General features: G+C 42.8%; 1 pseudogene; it reads left to right on the top strand.

Annotated features, from left to right (window-relative positions):
* The first annotated feature begins 280 nt into the window (after positions 1 to 280).
* On the top strand, positions 281 to 20134 carry LOC119888293 (annotated as a pseudogene).
* Positions 20135 to 23935: the final 3801 nt, after the last annotated feature.

Genomic DNA, 23935 nt, shown 5'->3' with positions numbered 1-23935 from the left:
AAAGGCACACGCTGACCAGGACGGTGACTGGTAGTGGTTTTATGTGCCAATAGTTTTATCGTGTTGGTGTTGAATGCCCTTGTTGTACTTCCTCAAGAAATGCTGCTTCCTCTCAGGCTATTGTTCTTGGGCAATCAATGAAATGACATCAGTGTGTGTGTATGTGAGGGAGAGGGAGCGACCATAGGGAGCGACTGACGGAAATAAATAGGAGGAGAGAGGAAGAGGTGGGAGGTAGCCATTTATTCTATCACTGCAACAGAGGTTAAACCCCCTTACTCCCATTTCACAATCATAGGCTTTCTCATATCAGTCAGTGTGTTTTATCTTGGCAGAAACACAAGGGTTTTAATCCTAATCACTGGCTACTGGCTTTTTAAATAAACAGGCCTGTCTAGAAACTTGTGTTAAAACACCTGTATGAGAAGAGGAATTCAGTGTGCGCCGTCTTTACGGTAAAGTCCGCTTGTTGATCCCGCCCAGTCTCTGTCTGATAGAAACTCGGTGATGTCGATTCGTCTTTAACGAGCTTGACCCAGAACCAAGGGAAGGAGGGGAAAAGAGGGGAGAAAACACTGAAGAAAACGGAATAGTCTGGAAGCGGTCGGAGCAAGCTTTCCACGAGCAGGTGAGTGAATACATAAATGTTATCACATGGTTGATATAGGGGCCGCGTTTTCCCCCCGCAGATAGTGGATGCACTGCAGCGTTGGCAAGGAGTGGTCATCGACAGATCAGCAGAACTACACTATGCTAACTAATGTTAGCTAACGGTGCTAACGTTAAAAGTTCATGCCGTTGCTTTTACTGTCGTGTGCAGTATTATAACTGATTGAAGAGAGTCATTGATACCAGCGGCTAAAACGGAGAACACCATCTATATTAGCTTTAAAACGCCGCTTAGTAGAACACACGCTAACTCCAGCTCTTGTGGCTAATTTGTGTTTGCTAACGTTATGCTAACGCTAACGTTAGCCTGGTTGTTGGCACCGCTCTATGTGGGTTATTGTGATGCTAACGTAGCAAGACAGCCAAACCAGGTCATGCGGGTGCTGAGCGAGCGTTCTTGCCAACTGGGGCTTATTTGATCTCCAACATTGTCATTTATCTGGGCAGCAGCGTTATAGCACAAGCACCGAGTGAATCAACGCTCAAAGTAAGGTTACGCGAGTCTTTGTTCGTGAGAGTCATTTTATACCCACGTCTTATTGTTAGCTAAATGCTGCATGCCCTAGATTGGCTATATTTCGTTAGCAAATTCATGACAGCCTGTGGTGGCTAGATGAGGGAAGTGTTGACTGTGAGCAGGGTCCAGATGGTTCACAGAAAGGTCTGTGGGAAGGAGATGTTACAGACTCAAACAGGGAATATGAACTGACACGACAACGTGATGGTCATGCGGGTTTACAGCTGAAGTAGACTGAGGTCAGTTATCTAGTCACACCCATGTACGGCGTTTTAAACTCTAGTTGTTTCGTTTTTAAGCGTCTTTGTGTCAGATTGAGGTCAAGCAGATTTCATCACCTCCACGGTTATTGTTGTTAAAGGGAGACAATATTAGTTGAAGGTAAATGACTCGCTACTTGTTTGACAACACATTGTAAACATTCAGCCTGTGTTTTTGTTTGTTTTATTTTGAGTTTGTTTTAAGGGCCATGGTCCTCCAGTTGCAGTCTGTCACGCAGCCTGGGATGTTGGGAAGTTTTTAAGCTAGTGAACCTGTTGGGTGGGTCCTGTGTGAACTTGTTTTGGGTGGGGATAACTGTCTGCTTGAGTGTGAACAAGTAAACTAGTTTTTTCCCATGTAAACATTATTTGCATGCAGGGAGGCATTGCAGTACAGGTGAGTGCCTTTTCCTGTGGGGGACAATCCTGGTTTGTGTGCGTGTGTGTGTGTGTGTAGGGATCACCGGGCAGTAGCTGATTTAATGTGCTGCAGGTGACACCACTAATAACACCATGTGTGGCGGTGAACACCCATATATCAAGCCTTTCCTGACTGCTGTCTCCGTGTCATTGTTTGATTGTTGATGCGTGCCCCCAGCGCCAGCTGCAATTGTGTCTGCTCTCTTGAGGTGTGCAGGTTAATCCACAGAGGGCCTAAACTGTAGGTGTGTGCTTATGTACGTGCATGTTAACAGCATGTATGTGTTGGGAGGTAAGTTGATTAGTGGCCTAAACCTTCAATCCCATTACAAGCCACGCTCAGCTTAAACCAGCGCTGGTGGCATCACACTGACTTGAGAGCTACATTGGGATGCGTGAACAGATTTTGACAGTGTTTCAGCGGGAGGTTTTGCTGCTCGTGGCAGGTGTAGGCACTTATTGCATTATCCAGAGTTTCATTAAGTCGACAAAGGCTGTATTGTTGGTTACACACATGTGCATATGATCACAGATGTCTTCTGACAGGGTTGAGTGAGTCATGCTGCAGAATCAGATGGAGAGATGTGACTCGTGGTGTGTCAGGGCTCGATCAGATGAGAGGAGTGTGTGTAAATTGCTGACCTCAAGGCACTATGATTGACATTTTGTTTGTTGCTGCCTTATTTTACCTTTGTATGCTCTTGTTCCCTCACCCTTCAATGATTTTTTTAAAAACATAGTGCTTTGCTGCTGATAGTGACTTTGTAATTGGACAGGTCTGTAGTGAATGAAGGATGCACGTATGACAAAAAATGGGCCAATCCATTCTTAATCACAATTTCTCTGAAGTCAAGGCGATCTCTTGCTTGTTTTGATGAACAGTCCAAAATGCAAAGATAATCAATTTACTATCATAGAGGAGTAACAAAAACAACAGATATTTACATTTGAGACATTGGAACCAGGGATTTTTATTATTTGATAATTGAGTTTTTAAAATTGTTGCCAATAGATGGTCAGTGGTTAGATTGTGGGGACAGACCTGAATAGAGGAACTTGTTATAAAAACATGAATGTGATTATTCAGTCATGCAGGTTCAGAGAGATTGCTTCTAAAAGTTCATGAAAGCAGAACAGAAAACAGTAGATGGAGAACAATATTAGCAAAATGGGAAGTGGTTTGTGGTCTTATGATAAAAATATTGGCCATGGGGGATTTTCACCGCATGAACAACTACTGATGGTTGGAGAAAGTCAACCATCAGCAGGTGGTTTTATTAAAGTGTGCATCCTATAGGCTCTCGTGGTTTTGTGTAAAGTATTTCTATTGAGGAAAATGGTAAGCTTAAGTAGCCGGCACGTCCCTTTACGCCTCTCTGATGTCGAATACATAACATCCTGTTTCTCAGGAAGTTGGTATGGAGGGAAAGGGGATGGGAGTGACAATGGGTCCGCACTAGATTTTGTTTTCATTGTTCAACGAAACTCTCCGCTGGCTTTCAATGCCAAAACTAACAGCTGTGAAATGGATAGGACGGATGGAGGACAGAAGTCGCGAGTGTGTAAAGAGTGACTCGAACTCGACCTCCCCCAGACACATTTAAACACTCACACTCAAATATGTCCAATAGTTATCCTTCTTACACTCCGACTCTTTTCACACTTGCCTTCTTGTTCTCAGTTGCACAAACTTCTTATTGTTTTCCTAACCTCCCGGACTGACAGCTGCAGATTCCCTCCACTGGCTGTGGTTAACACAGACACACACATTCCTGTGTACACTTGCCAAGAAATGTCTATCACTGTTTCTAATTAATCTTGTGTGAATGACAGTTGTGCTCATTAGTGAAATTAGATAGCGTGTACCATGTTTATAATGGTTATTTCGTGCATCGGATATAAGATAAGGAGCGAGACAGTGTTTACGTGTGGCTTAAAGTTATGGAAAGGTGCCAGTAGTTTTGCGTTTCTCTGTGTTTGGGTAATGAGAAAACTTGCCTTGAAATTCTACAATAGTACATTAAACACAGATCTCTAAAATATTATTAGCCAGTGTCCTGCTAAGGTCATTTTACAGTGGGTGGGCTGCTGTGCTAAATTGGCAAGAGATAATGCCAGGAATGCAAGATTAGCTTTTTATCTTTTATTCAGCACTCCTTTCTGTATCTCTACACCACTCTTTCGCTCCAGTTTACCCTCCCACTCCCCTGAAAAACTGCTGTCTTTCACCTTGTTTTATTTGTTTGCAGCTCCTACTCTTGTCTGTCTACAGTGGATAATATCAGCCCTGTCCTGGCTGTGACCATATATAGGCATGTGTGTGGTTTGCTCAGGTGGGAGGTTATGGCTCTGAGGCGCCACAGCCATTGAGCAAAAGATAGTGTGTGTATGTGACATCATGTCTTCCTGTCAGTCAGCCTTATCCCACATGCAAATCCTGCTTTTGGTTCCTACAAATTCCTTTGTCTTGAGAAATGCCACTCCTCGTTTTCTCATCAGGCCATCCCACTTTTCTCCCTTTTTTTTTTCCACCCTGGTCACACCCCAAGCTGGGACTTTTTAAAAATAAGCAAAGTCATATACGTGTGGGGGTGTGTGTGTGTGTGTGTGTGTCATCCATTTGATAGCCTTAGAGGAACAGATGCAGTTTCTGCAGGCTTCATGTTATGAACAAAAGCGTGTCGTAATAGTCTATCCAACGGTGATGGCATCATGTCTGTCTGTCTTTTCCCTTTTATTTTTGGTTTGCACAATCGAATGCAGGTGAAACTGTGAGTCATTCGTCACCATCTCTCCACTTTAACTCATTACACCTACGCATGTCTTTTCAATTTGCACTTGTCACTGTCAATCACACAGACACCTGCTTCCTGAAATTTAAACGCAGGTCCCTGTTTGTTTCCGAACTTGCTGCAAACTTACACTCCAGGTTCTCCAGAAGAGTGTGTCTGTGCATGTTGGCTAGACAGAGAGAGGTATTGAGAAACTGAAATTTGGTCGCCCCTCCTCTACCTTGTCCAACCGGTCATGCAGGTGTGTGGCAATGCCTGGGTTTATTCACCTTTCAAGCCAGTGCTAACTGGGATCTGTGCTGCTGCAGAAGAGAAGTACATCAACAGATAAGAGGACCTGAGTCTCCACTTGTTTGGCTTTGATATAACAATGTCTTTCTCTCAGAGCAGAGCCAAGATAACAAAGAGGCGTACCGGGAGAGATGAAAGGCAGAGTTAATGTTGAGAACAAGAGTAGTGATCTGACAGAGCTGGGCCAGGGGTAGACGAAGACAGATTAGAGGAGAAAGGCTAAACTGGGGAAGAAAAGAATGAGTTGATAAGAGAACATTTGGTTCTTGAAGGATGTTGCTATCTCTAAATCCCTCTTTCTCTTTATGCTGACTATCAGTGTTCTCTGGCCCAGAAAGAGCTGCAGGTTGGTGAACTCCTCGCAGCTAGTTGCTGTTCTCAGGCCAAATGTTGAGTAAATACAGGGTGTGTCTAAAAGCTAGAGCTACTGTAGGTCTCTGTCTTAGGCTGTGTTTTTCTGCTCATAGAGCAAACGCAGCCCCGTTGACACGCATTCTCACTATGTTGCTGTTTTTCAAACACAGGTGCCTTCACTAAATTAAACATTTCTCCCGCTTTCTCCTTATTATTCTCTTCCCTCCACCTCCCTGTCTCTTTCTCTGTCTCTGCAGTCCATTCCTTCCTGTTTCTGGGCTCGGTGGTTCGGTGGCCTTCTACCCATGAGCAACTAGAGCTCGACCTCTGACCTTGGCTACTACCAAACCACGCTCACAGGTGAAGGTGTGTATTTCTGATTTATCTCTGAAATGAGCTTTGAGACCATGTCTCTGCTCTTGTGTTAAACCAAAATTTGTTTGGTTTAAAACGTAAAGAGAAGTTTGCAGTTCTCCTTGGACTGAGTGTTGTGGTGTTAAGCTTCCTCTATGAAGTATAAAAGGTGCTTCTCTCCATCCTGTTTGACAGTTTTTTGCATAATGTAGAACTCTGTCACCGTAAATTATGCTGCTAATGAACGGAGAAAGTAGTTACACAAAAAAACTATCAAATAACCAAGGATACATATTCTTTCAAGCCTACCAGGACTTTGTGATTTTAAATTGTTGTGTCAAATTTCAGTAAGTATTCAGTCAAGTAAGTATGGAAAATTAACCTAAACATTTTCCTCATGATTCTAAAACTACTTTTTGATTCTGGTAAACATGCAAAGACACCACATTTGCTTCTTAAAGGAGGGGATGGGGGAATTCTGGCAGCACATCACTGCGGCTTTGCAAAATCTACACACTGCACACTGAGGATTTATCTAATAATCTCTTTGTCTGCCTTTTATGTTCAAGAAAGTGTTTTCTGGTGTGGAGTCTGAGAGGGCCAAAAGCCCAGAGGACTCCTCCATGCATGCCATGCAAGTGCTAATGTTTATCTGGATGCAGGGGATGGTGATAATTGACACATGTAATATTGCAATAAATCTACATTATTGTAATCAATATGTTGCTATATTTATTAGCAGTGTGAAATAACCAGGGTCAGAATCTGTCTCTACCCTCCTGCAGCGCTTGTCTCGTATTGTGTTTTAATTTACAGCACGGTGTCATGTGATGTGTGCTTTTAATGGCACTAATTGGGTAGTTTATTGTGCTGTATTTTTCACATGAAGCCATCATGGAAGGATTTCACTGTTGCACTTAGTAGTCGGCAGTGATGCATTTAACACAGTCCTTTTTTTAGATATAGTTTTCAGCAGTGCTGACGTGGTCATGAATTGCTGAAGGTGGTATGAAATTTGAGCAAATCTGGCACCTTTAAAGTCAGCGCGGGGAAACTCTTGAATGAATGAGTCATTACGCCATGACAGGCTTACAAAGGAATTGTCGTTGTACATGAGAACACAGTATAATGGGAGTTTTCATGCCTGAGTTTCAACCAGAAACACGTCTTTACAGTTGTGACTGCTGTAAAAGAATTGACCCACAATCCTTAAGGTGCTGGTAGCTTTCCAAGAAGGCATCTCAGCGTCACCAAACAAAAATTGTAAGCAGATAAATCAGATATGTTCAAATAACTCTTCCCACTTTAATATCAACCCAAAAAAATCCTACACCCACTGCATCTTTCTGTACTTTGTATGGAGAGGTGTGTCTGTGTTTTTGTTAGACACCCCCTCCCTGTGCTGTAGTGTGTTCAAGCTGGTATGGATGTGTGTAACGCCCCCCACCCCCCTTCTTTCCCCATGGGGCCGTGTAGTGTGTATGGAGCAGTGTGAGAGTGCAGCGGCTCTGCTGGAGTCGGTCAGGGAGCAGGAGGTGCAGTTTGAACAGCTGACCCGGGCGCTGGAGGAGGAGAGGAGGAGAGTGGGCCTCCCCGCCACCAGCCCCTCGGCCCTGGGTCGCCCTCTCCCTCACACACAGGTAACACTCCCCAACAAACCCGTGCATCCCCGTCCACAGTCTCTCATACGCGTATAGCCCCCCATCTCTCCCTTTTAACATGCCATCCATGGATCATCATTTCCTCCATCCAGTCCTCAAAAGTTCATCCATCCATCTGTTATTCATCCCTTCTCTACTTCCACCCAGCCTCCTCTCTACCAGCGCCCTACGAGTTTGTGTCCATGTGTGTTTTTGTTCGTCTCTGTCATCTGCAAGTATATCGGTTCATGCCTACGCATACTTCCACTACTTTAGACATGCCTGAGATGATGCACATCATCAAACATTTTCATCATGCCTTCAGTGTCCCTTACCAGATACACTCTGACACATACACCTTTCGTCGGCCCCCTCTGTGGAATTTCAGTTATCTTTCTCTCTGTTCCAGCATGTCATCTTTCTTTTTGAATGTGGTCATGCATGTGTCGCATAGTCCTGCATCCAGTGTGGTTTCTTGTTCATGACAAAAATCTTTTTATTTTTATTTATTTAAATCATTCAGCAGTTAAATTCATCATTACCTCTGTTGATCCTGCTCTCTCTTTTGCTATTTCGCACGCTCCTTCATGAAATGTGTTGATGTTAGTTCTGCTATCAGGCTTTGTAAATGTCTACCATCAGATGTTTTGACACATTTTTCAGTGCTTCGATTCATTTATTTTATTACTGATTATTGTGCTGATTATTTTCTCGATAAATGTATTTGTTTTATCTGTAAAATGTCCAACAGTCCAAAACCCAAGACATGCAAATTGGTACCGTAGAACACTAAGAAAACCAGTAAATATTGCACAACCTATGAATCTTTTGGAACTTTTGCTTAAAAAAACAACTTAAATGATTATTTGATTTAAAACTAGTTCCCAATTAATTTTCTATCACTATATGGATTGATTAATGGACAAATCTTTCCAGCTCTAACACCAGTTAATACCAATGTGGACAGTGTTGCAAATAATTAACAGCAGGATTGCTGTATAGCAAATATGGAATAATAAATGTACCTTGATCTGTAAGGTAATTACTGTAAGTAATTACATTTTCTGGGTGAACTAAAAACAGAATCCCATCTGGTTATTCTATCTATATCTATTATTTATAGTTGATTTTCTTGAAAATGTACTATATTGTGATATATGTCCATTTTGAAGTTGAAGATCAGCTTATGTCTTGAGAGTTTGAAGACTTTTACTCTGCAACGGAGTTATCTGCTTAGACAAGGTCATAAATCTTGCCTTAATGTCCCGTTATGTTGTCTTTACCAAAAGACAATCAGGAAGTGGTAAACTTGGCGTACGTGTATGTAGAGGCTTGGAAGAGCAGTTAAAGGAGAGTCATTATAATTTTGCTCACAGGTAACCCTACACGTTTTTCAGTTCTTCTACACTGACCGAGTAGAATACTTTAAAATGTGTTCCTAAATATTTCCCTTCTTTCAAGGGCTTGCTGACATAGATTAGATCTTGTGTTTTGTCTCTTTGAATCCTTGAAAGTTATTTTTGATTAGTGTGGGGCAGCTGGAGGATGAAGGCAAAAAAAGCTGGAATGTGTTTGTTTTTTTGTTTTTTTTTTCTTTCTTGGCTTAGCACCAACTGTAGGTGTTTCATTTTTCAGCTTTGCCAGCTGCACAGTCTGTCACAACTTTGGAGAAATGCTCTGAGTTGTTGATAAATGAGGTGGTATTATAGGAAAGACCAGCTGCAGAGGAAGTGTGCCCTTCTTGTTGTAAAAGCACAATCTGCACTTCCCATTGCTTTTAAATAACAGCTCTGCCTCCTTGTGGACACAATTTAAAGTGCAGTTTGATATACAACTGCAAATTACATTACGTGAATGGCATTTTTCTTTTTTACTAGTCTTGTAACGTTATCCCCACCTCGCGGTCGCCATCGAGTAGCTCCTTTTTGTGTGTGTAGTTAGTGTGTGGCTGAGGGAAAGCGAGCAGTGAAGTTTAGCAGGAAATGTACAGTGTAGGTTACAGTTTGTCAGTGAATAAAGACTGCAGCTAAAGTGTGTGTGTGTGTGTGTGTTGTTTCCCAACTACTGGAAAAGTGAAGAGGGTTGTTGCCTTGAAGATGATGTCAGGTAGTTTCATGCTGCGTCACCTGCCTACTTTAAGGGCGTAGGCTACACTACAGTACGTTGTTGAGTATGATTTCCAAAGTAGCTCAATCATATAGTGTTCAGATGTGATTCTGCCTGAGGCTGTTGCTGATGACTGAGGCGGTAATATTGCATAAAAATTTGTTTCTCAGGGTTTATTAGAAGTCCAAGTCATACAGTTTGACATTGATTATGTAACTGAATAAAGCAGGAGGAAGTTGGGTGTGAGAATGAGTGGCTGCGCTCCAGAATGTCCTCCCTCAAGTCTGGCAGTCATTCACAGACTATAAACAAACAGGGACCGTTTGGTCAGCACTGAATGTGCTTCAGCAGCAGTAATGTCATCTGGGTGGTTGCAAGAAAGTAGACAGCACTGGCTTCTGGGAAGCATGCCTTTGACCTCACTTTCATGTGCTGCTTTTAGCAGAATTGTAGGAGATTTTACATTACATATTTGTTGTGTCTTTCTCTTTCATCCCAGAACGGTCGTTTAGGTGATGCAGACATAGAGCGCCTGAAACTGACCGACTCATACATAAACGGCACACAGGTATGGGTTTGTGTAGTAGGGCTGTAACTGATTATTTTGATTGTCCATTAATCTGTTGATTATTTTCTCGATTGGTTGTTTGGTCTATAAATGTCAGAAAATGGTGAAAAATGTCGATCAGCGTTTCCTAAAGCTCCCAAGAGCAACTCCTTAAATGTCTTGTTCTGTCCACAACACAAAGATATGCTGTTTACTGTCATAGAGGAGTAAAGAAAAAAGAAGAAAAAGAGAAAATATTCACATAAAAAAAAAAGCTCTAGTCTGTCGTTCATCATATAAATGTAATAATTTGTCTTGTATTTATGCAGTAAGTGTCAGTAATTTAAATTTATATGTGTGTGGTGTGTCTCTGCTACAGTACAGAATGGTGGACCTGCACACGGTGCTCTAGATGAGAGCTACACACCAGAGGACGACTCCCAGGAAGTGCGCTCAGTCTTCTCTGATGAGGGAACCGCACGGCGGCCTGACAATGGGGTAAGACATGAGATGACCTATGGACTATGATCTCATCTGACTAATTTTAAAGGAATTGTGTAAACTTTTAATTTCTATTCAATTTGCTATACATCCACTATCTCGCACTTCCTTAGATGAAGAAACCAATCTCGCGCACAGTCCTGCCCTCTGAATCCATGTCCATTGACGGGGGCTTGTTGGTGTCTGGTATGGGCGGCTACAGCGCCACACTGGACCGTCCTTACAGGCAGGCTGTACCAGGAGACTACCCTACGGCCACAGTGCCCAGAAACTACCACTATGGCCCTGTGGGGGGTTATGATGACTACAGGGGAGGCCCACCATCAGAAGCATACACTAGCCTGAGCAGGGGCTCACACATGGATGACCGCTACAGGTACACAACCCCTGCATAAAAGAGTGCTTGAGTGGCACATTGCATTGTGATTGTTGTTTTGCAATCTGAAATATATTGTCTTAAAGGACAGGTCATCTTAATAATGAGTGACTCAAAAGCGTAATTCCCTGTTCTGCTTTATTAGTATGTCACATTTGTACATCTGTTAAACACGCTGTTCTACAAGGCCAATGAAAACATGCTCCATGTTTGAACAATTTCAGATAGTTGCTCTTAAAACAAAGTTAAAGACAGTTGCCATCTAGTTATTTTTTTCTGAAAACTGTTTCTCAGTTGCATTTTCTGAAGATCAGCTTTTGTCTTGAGAGTTTAAAGACTTTCACTCTGCTGTTACAGTGGTGTTATCTGCTTGGACAAGGTCCTAACTCTTGCTAATTAGGAATTTCTTACTTTAGTAACTCTGTTCCCTTGTTTCCATAGGCCAGTTGATGTCTACAGGACCTTGGACTCTGGCTACCGGGCCCCAAGCCGTCAGCAACTTGACCCGTATTCAGCACAACCCCAGGTGAGCCGGGGAATGAGGGCCCTGGGCTCAGCGATGGAGATGCGGTATGGCCACGGCCACTATGGCCTGGAAGATGACCAGCGCAGTGTCGGGTATGATGACTATGGCATGGGGCCTCCACCCATACACCCTGGAGGCTACGGTACCATGCCACGCCTGGGGCCCGGACCCGGGGGGTATGGACCGACGAAGACTCAGGTAAAACACAAAGGCATTGCTGTGGTGACATATCAGTCGTTTTTTCAATGGGATCATGTATGTGTGCAACGTGTACGATGTACTCTGCCAAGTTAATGTGAAATACTGAATCTGTTTATTGAGACACACCTAACAGATGATTCTCTATTTATCTCCTTTTGCCATGCGCAGGAGCTGCGAGGATACTTTGGATGGTGACATGGGGGGAGTCGACCCTTATGCTTGGGGCGTTCCCATGACAATGGACAGGGGGAGCATGGCTTCACTGGACAGCACACTTAGGAAGGGTCCTCCCGCATCATGGAGACAGCCAGAGCTGCCGGAGGTCATCGCCATGTTGAACTACCGTCTGGACCCCGTCAAGACCAACGCTGCTGCATTCCTTCAGCATCTCACATTCAAAAATGATAAGGTGAAGCAATCGTCACGTTCAAATGCAACAGTATTTAACAAATGCGTATCTTTTTGTATTGTGGCTAATCTGTAAATCCTCAACGTGCACATTTTCCGTGTGTGTAGGTTAAGTCAGAGGTGCGTCGTCTGAAGGGCATCCCGTCCTTGGTGTCACTGCTGGACCACCCCAGCAAAGAGGTGCACCACTCAGCCTGCGGAGCACTAAAGAACATTTCATATGGGCGAGACCATGACAACAAGATCGCCATCAAGAACTGCGATGGAGTGCCCGGTCTGGTTAGATTACTGAGAAAAGCCCGCGACCAAGACCTCACTGACACTATCACAGGTAACAATATCATATGATGCTTGTATAGATCAATTGTGTTGTTGTTTTTTAAACTATGTACTTTGTTATGTTGGCGGTTTTCTTCTGACTTACTTTTTTAGCATTTGAACACACACATGATTAGCTGGGTTTGGTTATAACAACATTCACTCAACAAGCTTGTCCAAATATTTACAGAACACTAAGGATGAAAACCAAAGCAACAAAAACACAAATTCAGTCCAGCATGGATGAGACAAACGATACAAAAGGAAAAACAGTAAAAGAAACTAGCAATGGCATATAACACGTGTTATCGTGTGGTCTTTTGATATTAACGGTTTTTATTATATTGTCCCAGGCACCTTGTGGAACCTCTCTTCCCACGACTCAGTAAAGATGGAGATTGTGGACCACGCCCTGCATGCCCTAACTGACGAGGTGGTCGTTCCTCACTCCGGCTGGGAGCGAGGAAGCAACGGGGGAGAGGAAAGCTGCAAACCACGCCATCTGGAGTGGGAGACCGCCTTGACCAACACTGCTGGCTGCCTTAGGTACGCAACCAATCAATGGATGGAAACCCAAGAAAGAGAAACAGAGACTTTATTTTTAGAAGAAAACATGCAATTATGTGTTTAACTTCTCCCTCTCTCCCAACAGGAATGTGAGTTCAGAACGCAGCGAGGCCAGGCGGAAGCTGAGGGAATGCACAGGATTGGTGGATTCACTCATGTACATTGTCCAGTCACAGATCAACCGCAAAGATGTGGATAATAAGGTACCTATTTACTCATGTCAGATGACAGATTTTTATCTTCGGCTCCATTAAAAATGAAACCAAAGCACCTTTCTTCTTCAGTCTCCACCTTTTGATCATGTCGTCCCCTTTCCTTCTCTCCCTGCAGTTGGTAGAGAACTGCGTCTGCCTCCTGCGGAATCTGTCCTATCATGTTCACCGTGAAGTCCCAGGCTACGAGCGCTACGCAGAGACCACACCCCTCAACCATGGGCCGGCCCCTGTTAATAAAGGTGGCTGCTTTGGCTCTCGAAAGGGCAAAGGTCAGTGTCAGACAGCTGTTGGAGCTTAGTTTTACACTGTGTCTACAAGATTGGCTGTTGAAAGATGGGTAGCTGCTGGTCGGTTTGAGCTTGTTGGTGGCAGAAGCACCTGTCGCTGTTTTTCACACTCTACCTCCTTTTCCTCTTCCCCCTCTCTCTCTCTCTTTCCTCTCTCTTTCCTCTTACCATTCTCCCATCTTTCTTCCCACCTACCTCCCCGTCCTCCCCTCTCTCTGCTGTGTTTAGATGAGTGGTTTTCCAAAGGTAAGATTCTCCTCTTGGTGTTCTCAGGAACTTTCAAAACTATTCCACTCTGTCATGGCTCATTTTACTAATGAAGAATAATACTTCACTAGACAAATAAGAATTTCTCATAATGTTGACTGAACATCCAGTTCATGAGCATGGTCACCTGATGTCACGCAAACGACATTGCATGTTCACAGTGCTTGTTCCACTGGTTGCACGGTCTCATTTCACATGACAATATACCAGAGTAGAGGACTCAGAATAACTGACTGCTAGTCTCAACCAAACTTCACATTATCTGTCATTTCTTCAGCTCAGTCTTTCATGTTCTCTCTTTTTATTTTTTATTTTTTTATTTATTTATTTTTATTTCTTACTGCAGGAAAGAAGGATGCAGATGATGGGAGTGGAGATCAGGTTGACATTCCAAAGAGGACAACGCCTGCCAAAGGTATGCATGTCTCTTTTCCTCTTGAAATCATTTGTAATTTCTGGTATAGGTATCTTTGACTAACACGCGTCTCATTGTTTCAACTTCAGGTTACGAGCTGTTGTTCCAACCAGAGGTGGTTCGTGTTTACACATCGCTGCTTAGAGAGAGCAAGAACCCCTCGGTGCTGGAGGCTGCTGCCGGTGCCATCCAGAACCTTTGTGCCGGTCGATGGACTGTTAGTACCATTTCTTAACGAAGTTTAAACTCTGCTGTTGAAAAGTGGGGAGGGGGATTATTAGTTTTGTTTTCAGGATAAAGTCTTCATCTGAAACCAAATCTGAATGAGCATTTTGGTTCTGTTAAAGGAAATGTAATCTCTGATTACTCAGTTGTGATGAAGTCCGTGTTATTGTTACTGGAATGAAACCGCTGAAAATTATATTCCCATCTCCCTCTATCTACTTGTTCTTCAGTATGGTCGGTATATTCGGGCCACTGTGCGTCTAGAGAAGGGTCTTCCCATTATGGCAGAGCTGCTGGCTCACGGCAATGACCGTGTGGTTCGGGCAATGTCCGGAGCCTTGAGGAACCTCGCCATCGACAACCGCAACCGCGAACTGCTCGGTAAGGATGCTGGATTATGTGTCCAGATTATTCACAGAGAATATAACACACACTTCTGTATTGCTGGATATCGTTTACATTTATTCTAAATACAATATTCCATGCACTTCAGCAAGTGTGTGTGCATGTTTTTTTTTATGTTTGCATTCGTGTGACGCCAGAGATTTTCTCAACACACTGTTTGTCCTGCAGGTTTGCATGCAGTGCCTCACCTTGTGGCCAACCTGCCCGGAGGCCAGAGTCAGTCTGGACGCGCTCTATCAGAGGAGACGGTGGCGTCTGTACTGAGCACGCTTGCTGAGGTCCTAGGAAACAGTCTGGAGGCAGCAAAGACCCTTCGAGCCTCACAGGGCATTGAAAGGCTGGTGCTTATCAACAAGGACGGGTACGTGTGTTCTGTAAAGCAAGCATTTTTGAAGTTAAATAGCTCTTAGATGTTGAGGACTGAAGTATCTTTTTGTGACAGACCTGAACTGGCAGTTCAAGAAGCTGTGCCTATAAAACAAACGTTAAATAAATGTATCTCTGTGTCCTACAGCAAGCGCTCAGAACGTGAGGTGCGGGGGGCCGGCCAGGTGCTGCAGCTCGTCTGGGCCCACAAAGAGCTGCGCCGGCCTCTGGAGAAAGACGGCTGGAAGAAGACTGACTTCATGGTCAACCTCAACCCTCACACCAGCACAACAAACGGCCCGAGCACCCGAGCCAACGGCACCTATGAAGACAGCACCACACCACTGCTAGACAGAGGTCAGTGTGCAAGGAAAAAGTGTGCGGTTAGAAGCATTCTGATTCTGATGAATTATAAATTTTAAAAATGGTAACTTAGTTTAAAGGTTTCTCGAAAGGTTGTACAGGTAAGACTAATGTTAGAGCTTTTTAAGATACTTCATGAAGCTCACTAGCTGTTAGTTGGTCATTTAGACTTGTACATATGAAGCTGATGCGTTTTGTTTAACTTGACTGTTTTGCTTCATCTTAGGGGAAAAGAGGGACATGATTCCACTAAATGACCTCGGCCCTGGTTAGTACATTAATCATCTTTTCTAGAAAATGTCTTTGTCAAGATGATGTGTTGTAGGGCTGTCCCCAACTAAGGATTTACATAGTCGAATCATGTGTGTTTTTGTGTGAGGCGATTGTGAGTGGGGGGTTACACACGGTAGCGCAGCTTTAATTTTGAGAAGCTGCAGTCTGTATTCATTCAACTTATACTGTAAATTTCCAGCTACACTGAGGCTTTTTGAAGACCCTTTTCTCTCGCGATCGCCTGTCATTCACCGGTCTCGTTTGAGTTTTGCGTGCATGCTGTGCTGCTGACAACTACATGCACGTTGCGGTTCCTCGCGGGTCAATTTCAAGTAGCCGGCTATTTAAAAACGATATCTTCTTTGTGTGGTTCATCGGCGGTGATAAATTATCCGAAGTCCCGCGAGGTGCGGACAACTCTGCACAACACCAGTGAAGCCAGGGCACAGTTTCTTCAGGAAATGTTCCTCTTCCGCCACCGCGCACACACGACCCAGGGTTAGGGTTAGAATTTTGGATTTATTTACTTTTATTCTTTGAACATGTTTATTTACAGCATTAAACGTTGAAATGTAATGGGCTATATATGAAGTTATTGGGAGAAAACCAGTAGTTCTATGTAAAATCAGACGTTGAGCACACCCATATCGCCAAAATGGCATGATCCTTGTTTCGCTGCGAAGCTTCGACTGTGAGATTTACAGTCTAATCAGGCTCTGCATCGCCGAATCTTCAGCTATTGGGGGTCAGCCCTAATGTGTTGGGGGGGGGGGTTGTTTGTTTTTTTCCTCTTCTCATTATTGTCATCTGTTTTTCTTAGAGGCCTACTCTACACTGGACCAGAGGGAGAGGAGACACACTCTGGATGAAACCACAGACACTTTACCGGTACTGGTTAAATCAATCTTGTGCACATTAACATGTTGGATCACTCACTCACTCAACTACACTAACCCTTAATCTCCTGCACCACTGTGAATATTTCCTGACTTTAACCTTTAAGACTTAACAGTTACTGACATTTTTCTTTTCTCACACTCACTCCCTCTTCTCTCTCTCTCTCTCTTCCTGGTTGTCTCTCAGCGAGGGGTGTATGGGGGCAGAAAGGGCTCCTTGCCTCTGTTGGACTCCTACGATGGTTAGCCCTCACCCTCTCCCCTCTACCCCCCTCTGCATGTAACAGCATGGTATGTCCAACTGACCTCACGTCCTGCATGGACTCTGAGCTCCTTTTGTTTCTTATAACATCAAACCCCCAGTGAAACCACTCTGTCTCTGATGGTGTACTGAATCATCCGGTTGGGGTCTACTGTACTAATTTTTAACAATATGATGCCCTGTTGTGATGTGTACATGCTGGTATAGTATGCTGCAAGGTGCTCCTTGTGCATTGTGTAGAGATGAACCCCACACTGATAAAGATTTAAATCCCCAGATTTCTTTGTGCAGAAGTGTTGTCACAATACCAGAACTACAAAACCGTCAAACAATTAAACGCAATGCAGTGTCACAGTCATTTTCCCAACACTTTCTGCCAAGTTAACTTGCGTTACCAAACTTATACTGCTTAGACAGCTTTGTTACTTTACATGCCATTCGGTGTGATCTGCGTTCTCTCAGAATAGTTTTGTGTATCTTGGAGCTGCAACTGCCAGAATCGACATACTCTCACTTTAGGAATTTCGTGTAGTTGTTGTAGTGAATCTTTTGCCATGCTGTAAAATATTGTCCAGGATCCAGGAAGTACTCATCTGCAGCTCTATCCGTTGTAGCCTGTTGCCAGTGGCTTAAGATATGTGTTTCAGTGCACTCTTGTGGCTCTGCAGGGTATTTACTTCATTTGGCAACTTATTATCACTTTGAGGCATTATTGATTACATGTTACTTCTCTAAAAACTCATTGGTTTGTCTCTATCCCTAATCTTTTGCTTTTAAGTAATCAGAATTCCCCCAGTACGCAGCCTTCCACAAATCTCTTGATTTGTCTCCTGCACAGTTTAAAAAGGTGTAATATACATTAATCCTTAATGTAATTCTTTTTTTGCTGCATGGTTATTGTGGGCATGTTTGCTGCCATGGATGGGTGATTCTGACCTGAACATAACCTGCTTCTTACGTTGACATCTTCAGTTTTACATAGCATAAATTTTAATTAATGAGTATATTATAAAATAATATTTAGTGTCAGTGCAGTCTTCTTTGTTGCTTGTCCTCATTTTGTACTTCACTTGCCTTTTTCTAATCATGCATACACTAGTGATGCAGGAAGGCACAAGATATTTCTTGACAGATGTTTACACACACTTTAATCAGAATCAGTGGATCAGAATAATTGTGTTTGTGTAGCACACTTCATCAGAGACTGGAATGATGGCAGTCCTGCCTGGTGTTACTGAATATCAAACGTAACCTGATTTTAATACTGTGCAACAGGGAAAACTAATACATTTAACTATTTGCACAAAGGTTACAATATAATTCAACCCTGAATTCAAACTATATTCAATTTAATGTTATATTGGTATTAAAGTATTATTGAACATCTGGTTATTGTGGCTGCAGTGTGCCATACTTATACCGCAGAGTGAGTCTTAGTGTTGCCTCCATGTTAGTTGTGTAAATTACCCACATTTTATAAATTTACTGTTAATCAACGTCTTTTGCTCTATTCCTCTAGAAAAACTGATAGTGTGCATCACCCAGACTGGGCCGTCCCTGCCCTACCACTGCTACTGAGGAGAGAAGATCCAGATGCACAGAGTCTCTCTCTCTCTCTCCCTCGTCTCCCCCCTCCTCTCCTCTCTTTCTCTCTCTATCACCACACAGATGGGATTAGAAGATGGGGGTTGGCATCCAAAGAAAGCAGCTGTGTTGCGGGTGAAATGTTTCATGCACACACACACACACACACACACACACACACACACACACACACACACACACACACACACCCACCTTCTTTTTACAAAGTCATTCAATTGTAGCAACATAAATATATTCAGTTTTTTTTTATTATAATTCTTCTGTAAAGGCAATCACCTTTGTTGACAATCATTTAATTCTGGTCTTGTTGTCCTGCTTGTTTTTATTTTTTCTTGCCAACATTTTGGTAAATTCTGTTATCAACATGTTGCTGCCAACACCCGAATTCTAATGATGAATTTGTATGTAGACTTCTATGTAGGGTATATACTGTATATAAAAAGAAAGTGGGATGACTGCATTAGTTTTGGCTCATTAATTTAAATCGTCCCTTTACTGGGATCGTTGTGGAGGTTGGGCCAGACAGACGGTCACCCTGTAGATTGAGAATGTTGTTTATATAGGAGTTATTTTCCTGTCTAGAGTTATTTTCTCTCGGTTGGGATGAGCACAGGTGTAGACAAGAAAGAGCAGAGGTGTGTATATTTGGCATACAGTGAACCTGTGGCCGTGTGTGTGTGTGTGTGTGTGTGTGTGTGTGGAAAATGACCATGGACCTTGGCGTGGGTGGGTGTGTGTTTGTGTGTGAACGGACCAGACCCATAAAGACCACGTTGATTTATTCATCTGTTTTTATCTTGTGCTCCCATGACTAAGCATTGTGTTGTTGTTTTGTTAGTTTTATGTACCAACGGCCTCTTTTTGTGTTTGATACTTTAAACTTCCCCTCCAGTGCGGGAGAGAAAAGATAATTTGAGGTGCTGCGTTTCTGTGTTTTGACTTTTGTCTGGATTCAGACCAATACAACACATCAGATTTGGGACTGAAATGTGAAGCTGGGAATATACACTACTAAACCACTAAAACATGTTGACACCCTGCTTCAGAAACTATTCCTGGCTCTACTGTGACAGCTTAACAGGCACAACCTATTCCACAGCTTATTCTTCATTTAGAAAGTGAGAAAGTGGCGTCCATTTTAAATAATTATCTCCTCTTTAAATATGAATTTTCTTTTTTAAATCACTACTTGCTGTTTTTTTGCAATATAGCTATTCACATTGGCATTCTTGACGCTGTTTCATTGAAAAGAAAACACTTAAGGGAGGCTTCTTCTCGTAGAGGAGACTCGAGGTTCAAAAGACAGACTGAGAGACACTGACGTTTAATTTAATTTGGGAGGCAGACAAAAAGCACATTTTGATCTATGATCCTTTTGTTTGTTTTTTAACCTTTTTTCACTTTGTGTCTGATTTGTTTGTATTTTATTTTGGGGTTTGTATGTGTGGGAGTGGTGGGTGAGAGCATTATGCAATTTGTTTGACTGTTTATTCCCAGTTTTACAGAGTTGTTTTTAAGGCAAAAGAGACCAATCATCTTTGTTTTTATTTTTTACTCTCCACACACCGTATATTTGCAATGTTGCCTATCCATGTAAAATTATGATGTACCATTCATGCCTGCCTTGGCTCTGAAAAGTTGCTTTTTTCAGTAAAGTATGTACCTGGTAATACTGTTTTTTTTAATAAAGATCTTTTCTTAGACGAGATTTGGCGACGTGTGATTTGGTGTGTGGCGAGGAAGCACTGCTGTGTCATGTAGATAAACACGTCTAATTAAAGAGTCACTCTGTCTTGGTAATTCCCCTCACTCTTGTTAAGGCAAATAGCAAAACGCATAATCTTGACACTATGCTGGATATTCGCTGTCAAACATCTGTGTGCTCCATTAGGCTTGTTTTAGTTGGACGCTCTAAATTATCAAACCTTGTTATCCATAGTCATTTGTGTCATCAGAGCCTTTTTTAAACTCATTCCAAACATATTCATCTTCCCACTTAAGACCTTAAACTGTGTTCAGGTGTTGAGTTCATGCCTGCGTAAAGCCGATTAACTTTCAAACACGACATTCACCGCAGCACAGTTGCTAGACTGTTGAGCGTCGACATTCTTGGCTTTGCTCTCTGGTTACACACGCTGAAAGGGAATGGTGTTCGTGTGTGTGTTTGTCAGCTTCCAGAGGAGTTGAAGGAACACACAAAGGTTGAGCGAGGACGTGAAAGTGTTGCAGCGTTTTCCAGTATGCAACACATCTGAAATGCATCCCACGCAGCTTGAGAAGCAGCTGTTGGATCACGAGGGTATTAAGCGCACGCCAGTGTGTGAAAGTTTGAAGACACACAATTTATTCAGCTGTTACTTATTAATATAAATGTAGATAAAGACACAATGCCAGAATTTCAACAATACATTTTCACACAGCTACTTAAATTAGTGTGTAAGACGCAGGGCCGCAGCTAAAAATGTGGACCCTGATGCCCGGGGGGGCATTTACTATAGAGCTGCAACTAATTATCATCAATTAATCTTCTCTGTAATTCTTTTCCTTTGATGATTTTACTGTCAGTGACAAAAGATGAGTCTTGTTTTCCATGAATGTTGCTGATTGTTTTTCTAATCTGTCTTGAAAAATAAATAAATATAAAGAATTTTAAAAATGATGAATGAGGGATGGTTATCAAAATTGCTGCCCTTCAAGTACTTCACATTGAGGAATAAAAGCACATTTTATTTTTCAGATTTAAATCATGACACATTTGATCAGAGAATCGGTAACCAAACCAGGAATCTGACCAAGCTTTCAAAACAAGCTTTTGTTACTTGATACTTTTCAATACTCCATGCAATGGACACATTTTGGTTGGTAGGACAGTATTTTTAGGACACTGTTACGGTTTCCCCAGAGGATGTTTCCTTGTTGAGCTGCGGCAGAGGGACCTTAAAACAATAAGGGAATTTCGTACTAACTTTGGAAGATACCCATTTGATTTGTCTGACGCAGACAGTTGACCGCAAAGACTGGGCATTTTGTCACTGAAGGAATTTGTTGTACGGAGGAGGAACAATTACAAACAGATATCCCCTGAAATGTAGTTGTGGGCATGTGTGTATTGTTTTAAGACGGATGTAAAAAAAACAAACCTATCCTTTAAAGTTTGATATTCAGCCCTGTTAAGTACAACATTTCCATACATATAAAGTTTATCTCTTGCACGCGGCGTGGAGACTGGTTTGGAAACAGCATTTAGACCTTCTTGTGGGAAATATAATTTAAAGGAAATAAAATTGAACTGTTGGATAATAAATAAAATATGAAAAATCCAAATAATAAAACCACTTAGAGGTGGGGTACATCTAAAACCTTAACTAGAGTCCTGTGTACACATGAAGTGTAAAGTTCATGAAGGTAAATAAAAAATCTGATCGCTGCACCTGCTAAAATATAGTAACTCTTTCACATGTCGCAGCCACAGGTGTAAATTTATTAGAGCTGTAATAAACTGCAGAGAAACATAGATGGTCTTGTCTTCTAACTGCTACAAGCATATATGTGAGTGACAAGTGTGCGTGCATGTCTGCATTAGTCATTGAGTGAGTGTGATGTTTGTAACCTGTGCAGCTGGTACACACACCCATGCTTAAACTTGAGACCACCGAACGCAGCAGATTCTCCCTCCCTCCCTGTGTCCTGTCATATCTATTTAGGGCTCCCCCGCTGTTCTTCATTTCCTCTCTCAAGCTCAAGTAGGAGCAGCAACATGTAACTCCAGCACACGAGATCTGGGGGGGAGGAGGAGACTGCTGGGAGGCCACAGGAATATAACGCGCGTTCAGAGAGGAATGGTTGTTCAGCACCGGATTCATCTCAGTCCACGTGAGGGACACTGCCGGGTGTGTTACCATGCATGATAAGGTAGGGAAACCACACCACTGGTAGATTCAGTGTGGCCCTCCTTCCTTATGATCTCTGGAGCTGATTTGTGGAGTAAAGTGAGCCTAAACAGATCCGTTTTAGAGCAAAAGGAACTGCCTGCTCTTGCCTTGTAACTCATGGATACACTTGGCGTCCCTGGTCCGTCCTCTTCAAACTCAGATGACAGGTCCCCTGATCGCACTCCAGCCCCGGACTCCTCCCGCCACACCTCCCACACCGGACAGCAGAGCGGCCTGGGCTACGGGCTCAGGGTGGCCTGGCACCACCTGAGGCCCTTCATCCCCTTCATCCTCATCAGCTCCATGGTCGTGGCCCTCATCTACTTGATGCAGGCCATTATCTTCGGGGGGCCCTTTAAAGACCCGCTCTTCTTCGTGAAGTTCTATGAGCGCTGGCCCCGGCCCACTCCGGGCCGACAGGACTCCCCGTCACCTACTAAGTTTTTCAGTCCTGTCCCCTCCTCATCTTTCGAGCAATTCCTTGTTGAACTACACGGAGACAATGACACAATGTGAACATTTTAATAACAGAAACTGGAGGAACTTTTTTTTTCTGTAAATATGAGCAACAAGGACTACCCAGGTATTACACCAGGCCTTAGTGCTATAATAAGGGCACAGACTGATACTCTGACTGTGTACACGAGTCATTTAATTTGGGTTATTGTGTATGTCCCCTACCTGCTCTTTTTATCAGAGCCCAGGACTATGTTATGGGTTGGAAAGTAACATGCAAGTAACACTGGCTAGTCTTCGAACATCTGCAATGTGCAGCTGAATCAGATTAAGGACAACAAACTTCAATCAATCGGTGTGCTCCACTCTTTTGACACATGTGAAACGGGGCCATGCTGATATAATAACCTTTTCAATTCAACAGTGCTGCAATTCATTAATGTAGCTTGTCTCTTTTGTGACTTTTCAGGACAGGTTTTTGGACCCATTTACATTGCAGGTGCTTAAATGGCCCTTAAAGTTGTAAAAAACAAACAAAACATCAATATCAATGTTATGAATAATGTTTTAAATAGAAAAATGTGGCTGCCTGATATGTAAGTAAAGCACCAAAGACACCATATGTTTGGCCTGTATTTCTGTCTTTGACAATGAATGTTAACACTTGAGCTCCTTTCCTGAAGCTAATATGAGGTTTCAGCAGTCTGAGTGGAAATCAAGTGGAAATCTTTCAAATTTAGTCTTTTTAGTACAAAATTCCTGTTTTGTGTAATCATCCCTCCACCATGGCTCAGCAAGGAAACAGTGTCCATGGGAGCACAGAGAAAGAATTTTAACTCAGACTGCTGAAGCCTCACATCAGTGTCACCTGAACTTTAGAGGTAATTTTGCTCAGAGCAAAGGACTGTGGATTTTTAAGAAGGGATCTCTTTGCGGCCTGTTTGGACACAACTAATGCGACCAATAACCCCTTCAGTGCATAGGTGTCATTTACACTGGGGACGCTGTCCCCACTGCGTTTTGAAATGGCTGATTTTGTCCCCATCACTTTTTGAAAGCATTTGTTAAAAATGTTGTGAATAATAGATTGCACCAAGAAATGTTAACTAACAAATGAAAAT

Source organism: Micropterus salmoides, unplaced genomic scaffold, assembly GCF_014851395.1.
Source record: "Micropterus salmoides isolate LMB-PRFRI ecotype aquatic unplaced genomic scaffold, ASM1485139v1 Ms_hic_scaffold_5, whole genome shotgun sequence".
Lineage (NCBI taxonomy): Eukaryota > Metazoa > Chordata > Actinopteri > Centrarchiformes > Centrarchidae > Micropterus > Micropterus salmoides.
This window is presented reverse-complemented; position numbering and strand designations above follow the sequence as displayed.